This window comes from Aptenodytes forsteri, unplaced genomic scaffold (genome assembly GCF_000699145.1).
Source record: "Aptenodytes forsteri isolate BGI_AS27 unplaced genomic scaffold, ASM69914v1 Scaffold402, whole genome shotgun sequence".
NCBI classification, from domain to species: domain Eukaryota; kingdom Metazoa; phylum Chordata; class Aves; order Sphenisciformes; family Spheniscidae; genus Aptenodytes; species Aptenodytes forsteri.
Window position 1 is genome coordinate 533,322 of NW_008795144.1, and position 5,414 is coordinate 538,735.

The window sequence follows — 5,414 nt, forward strand, 5'->3', positions numbered from 1 at the left end:
CAAACCCTCCTAGAAACATTTTATCAAGGCTCTTTTAATCTGCTGCTTGATTTCACCTAATGCCATGATTAAAAACTGCTGAGAGGTGCTTACGACTTAAAATAAATACTGCAGCCATGTAGAATGACTGAAAATTCCACAGATCAGCTTTTCAAAAACTCCGACATCCGGAAAGTTAGGAATTAGTAGAAATGTAAATAACTCTGTAGTTGCTTTTCTCTATTAACTTTACAATGAGAAAAGTGAAGCGAGCATTAAACAAAGAGCAATCCCAAACTTGCAAAAATTATGAGTTGGTTGCTGAAATACAATGATTAAAAACCCCATGGAACTGACTTAAAATTTGAATTTAAAAAAGCAAAAATCAGTAGTTTCACATTTTCTCCTCTCACTTGTAAGCCTCTCTGGGAAAGCCAACCATCTGCAAATCCAGGCTGGCCAGGAGATGGAAGCTTGAGAGGGGAATCCTGCCAGTTGTACGGCTTATTTCCATTCCCTTGGACTTTGCAGGTCCAGGTACGCACCCCTGGGCAATGTGTCCCAGTAAGCTGGATACCCTCAGAGTGATTGCCCAGTCAGAAGCATACTGCACTCTCCCTTCTGTTCTGGCTTAAATTTTATCCTTTGACCCTAATACATCCCACACTCTTTCATATATTGTCCGCTATAATCAATTGGGGGTTTGCCACTAGCTAGGGAAAAGAAGACCTCTCCCTACCTTTTGCTGGAAAAGTAGATAAATTCCTTTATTCTCTCACATAACACACAACCGCAATAGCCTGTAGTATTTTCCTCCCACTCAACTTTTTCCTTCACTCTTTCCCCTTTCCATCTACCCACCCCCATGCCAATTAGAGAACCCTGAAGCCTAAATGCTCCTATATTCTTTTCCCTTTAGCTTACCCATTCCCTCACACAACCATCAACCTCACTGTGAAGTCCTGACCTGGCAGGGACTAACATGAAGCCTGCACAAATAACAGCTTTCTATACACTGAATTCTCAACATAAGCCAGTTGTAGTTTGCATGTGCTGCATGAAAAAACATAAATAATTTAAAAAAAAAAAGGTTAAGGAAAACGATGAGACATGGGAGGAGGGAATACACAAAAGCAAAGGAAAGCAAAAAGTACAATAGGTGTAATTGGAAGCTAATAGCTCATCATGTTGAAAGAATCCAGCACTAATATATAAATAATATATGTAATTAAAATCGATTCTACAGGATATACAGTTTAACACTTGAATCTAAATGGCCTACCTGAAACCAGTTACATGTGAGAAATTGGGAAGCACTGGGGTGGAAGAAGAACACGGAGGAAAAAACGCAAGCAATCCAGAGACTTCAACAGTCTTCAACAAAGTTTCAAATGAGGGTTTCCAACTTCCCTTAGGGGAACTGCAGGGAGAAAGTTTCCCAGTGAGATCAGCCTACAAATCCTTAATGACTGCTGGGTGTGGAACTGGACTGTCTTTTCAGTGATTTAAAAAAAAATTTAAAAAAAATAGTAATAGTAATAATTCTTCATAGTCCAAGCCAAAAACACATAATTTGCAGCAAGCAGCACCTGAAAATTCAGCCTAAATTCTTAATAAAGTGACTTTTGTGACTTCTTGCAAACTAGAACATTTTGTATTATTAAAGTGAAGAGACAAAGAAGAAACACTGAGACAGGCAAACTGAAGCGTGTGCAATTAGGTGAAAGCAACAGCAGTACTGCCATCTAGTGATTTGCAATCGTAAATTGATTTCACAAATTTGATAATCTTGCCACATTTAGCTAGAAGAAAATCTTGTCTTATGCACATAGGAAAGTAAAAAAGGGATATGGAAAAGATAAATACAGAAAAACACAGAAAAAACACACTCCCAATTATCAGTCATCCTTAAAATAACCCCTTTAAGAAGCAGAAGCATGAATTTTGTTAGGCTTCCATCAATTATTTGGTTAAAAAAAAATAACCCTTGTCAGTACTAATGAAGACACTATAGGGATGGTGTTAAACCCCCACATTACACAAAGAAAACAGTATACCCACAAGGTCTATCCCTAGTTGTGAAAGGGTTAAATCCCTGACAAACCTTGGCTAAAACCTTGCTGTGATGTACAAAAAGCTTCACTTGCATAGTTTTAGTTATTTGTCAATGGAGTTGATGGTGGGACATTTCGAAACACATAACTCCTTGCCTGACAGGATTAAACAGGCATTTAGCTAGCTCGTTACACTACCTGTGTCAATCACTGATAACAGGAACTCAGGACAATTGTGTCAAGGTAAGTGCCAAAGAACTAGTTTAAACGGACCCCCTTGTAACATCCCGGAGTCGAAGGACTGATAAGCTAATTCAATGACTATATATGGACAAAGGAAGCCCAAAGTTCAACCAGCGGACAGAGTGAGGAAGACTATGGACGACCACCGGAGGGTGAAAAGACCCTAACCCTAATTTTACTGTGCATGCTTGGACTATGTAAATGAATTCCGGGAACTCACCACCATAAAACCACCCTTTCCAGGCAATCCGATGAATACGTATGATTTTTCTGTATCTAAACTGATGTACTTTGCTAACCTGTTGGAGCACTCATGGCGGAGTTATCCCCAGTGCTGCCCAGCGCTGTATTAAAGAATGCCTGCTTAATAACAAACTAGTTGTTATTGAGTGACTTATCTCAGAAAACCGTCCCAATCGGGCCTCCTTCTGTGAGGAGCGTCGGAAGGTGCGGGCTCAGTACCGACTTTGTTTCGGTACTTACTTTGACTGGTAACTATATGTTACTGATTCTCACCAGCTGAATCTCATCCACTAACGTAAAGCCCAGTCTCAGCCATTAACCTAATTCCCAAACGCAAAGCGTGTGTATATTGAAGGGAAAACCAGGCTAAAGCTCTGACTGAAAATTTTAACAGGGCTTGTGTTAAAAGCAGGAATGAAACGATTTAGAGACTAAAAGGCTGAACTGGCAAATTATTCATCTTTTGACTTAAGTTTAATAGGAAGTAATTATTGAAAAATATTAGCACAAATGTAATCTTAACAGCATAACCATACTTCAGAGGCATTCTTCAGGTTATTACTCCAAAATATAGAAATTCACAGTTAACAGTAAGATTACCTACAAATGGAGATTTCACAGGGATAAAAACACTTTATCTAGAAATCAGTGATACTTCAGAGTTTGTAATGAGGCCATATTTTGTCAGCCTTAATTAACCCCTTCTTGTATTTCAGTAGATGCTCCTGCTAATAAAAGAAACCCACAATTTACTTAAGAACCCTAAGAGGCAAAACTATTCTCTAAATAGAGCCTAAAGTGAAACAAAACCACAGCTGGAATACAAAATTGAAATGCTATGAAACTTCTCATCTTTAATCATAATAGGCGTAACCATTTTAAGTGTGTGGAACAGTACTGGTTACACACATTGTTAATGGCTAAGCACAAGTTGACAACTGTCCAGAATAAGGAGCAGTCATTTATTTGTTTGAACAAATCAATTGTTTGGAGCCATTCCCAGTGCAACAACATCTTCAAATAAAATGTTACATCCTGGGTTGCATTAACTGATAGATACTATTCAACAGGAGAGAAGTCAAAGGGAAAAAAAGCCCAAGAACTCATAAAGATGCAAACAAGATAAATTAAAAACAGAATGACCAAGAAGAAAGCAGGAAAGATGACAAAAGAAAAACCTTCAGCTATTAAACATGGTCTGAAGCTGACATCAATCAAAAAGACAACACAAAAACAAAAAAAAAAACACACCCCCCCCCCCCCCCCCCAAAACAGAGTTGAACTGTTACTATATTAAAGTTTCATCTGAAACATCCCTCACATTGGTTTATTCCATTTTAGAAAGGCGGAGCACAAAGTCAGGAATCAAACTTCCTTCAGACTCTGGTCTGTTAAATGCAGGCAGGTCCCAGAGGACATACAAAGTCTCACTGAAGCCAAAGGAAGGGCATAGAGGGATCATCAGTTTAATCACTTAGTGTTGAATGACTTGTTCTAAAGTCCAAAGGCTTAAAGAGAGGTAATTAGGAAAGAAAAGGGGGAAAAAAAACCCAACGAAAACCAGAACTCTCCTATACCTGTTTTGTATTCATAGAACGTTAATCACAACACCCCCATTCACTTTTTCACCTTTTTTTTTTTTAAAAAAAAAAAAGGTCTGTTTACCAAGCAGAATCCAGTATGCCCCAGACCTAACGCAGTACCAAGACAGCCTGAAACACCAGCCATGCCAGAAGGGGTTGGCCTTGTCTTGAGACTACTGCAGATAGAGTTATCATAGTCCATAGATACCATAAAAAATAGGAAGTTCCACTTTTCTAAAAGCTTCCTAGTCGTTGAGAATTATTTTTTTTCCTACATTCTAGGAATGTGTCATTGCCAACACTCAGGATTTGTTCCAGACTACACACACCCTTACTATCAAATATTTATTTTTAAACATCACAAAGCTTATGCAGCTCCACAGACCACTGATGACCACAGTTAGAGAACTACTGATATAGTATACAATGTTACATATGACCACATAAAACCATCAAAGAAACAGCTAAACAAAACCATGTACATTCTACCAATTTGCACCAATAGCTATATCATATGATGTGATGCAACAGCTCCAGCACTTTCAGAGGTTTTTCCCCCCAAAAGAAATAATGCTTTTTTCATGTGACAATAAAAATAAATAAATCATATAAATAAAGGGCAAATCACTTCAACAATGCCTCCAGAGACATTATAATAACTAATAAACCTCCTGAAGCATCACTTCTGTCAGCTACTAACAGATCCTCAAGGGTGAGGATTTCCACTGTCAATCACTCTAATTCAAGCTGAAACCACACGGGCTTACCAGGACCAGCATTTCCATCCCTAGCTGGAAGGCTGGAATGCACAGCCCCGAGGCCAGGCATCCAAACTCTACACAGAGCTGGAGGAAGCTTGGTGGCTCGGAGGGTGACTCACAAGAGCAGAACAAGATAGCAAGGTACCAGGACCAACCAACTGGAAATTCTACGGAGTGCTGGTCCATGCGTGTGTTTGCAATGCCACCAGCCACTGCAGCAGCACGGAGTCCTGCTGTAAGGACTCTGATCTGCATTCATAGCCCACGACCCTCACCTTACAAGTCCCAAAGCGTGTTCCTGTCAGCAGGGAGGACAGGAGCCGCTGCTGACCTTTAGAAAGGCAAGATGGTTCAGAACAAGAGGAATAAGCCAGAGTGCCATAGCAGGCTCAGGCCCCCGGCTGCTCTCCAGGACAGAGTCCGGTGAGGGGCCGACACCGTGCAGCCCCAGGTGTGCCGCCCAAGGGGGAAAACCGCCTGGGCAGGAGGTCTCGGGACGGCTCCCGGAGCTCGGCCCGGGGCCTCTACACGCGCAAACACGCCGTCGCGCC

The 5,414-nt window shown here is 40.6% G+C and overlaps 1 protein-coding gene across 1 annotated transcript in view; it reads right to left on the reverse strand.

Annotated features, from left to right (window-relative positions):
• PRRC1 (proline rich coiled-coil 1) overlaps positions 1 to 5,215 on the reverse strand; it is a 32,803-nt gene extending 27,588 nt beyond the window's left edge. The window contains exon 1 of the mRNA XM_009278513.2: positions 5,139 to 5,215. The gene's annotated coding sequence lies outside the window, so the exon portion shown is untranslated. The remainder of the gene's footprint in view (positions 1 to 5,138) is intronic.
• Between the last annotated feature and the right edge of the window lie 199 nt (positions 5,216 to 5,414).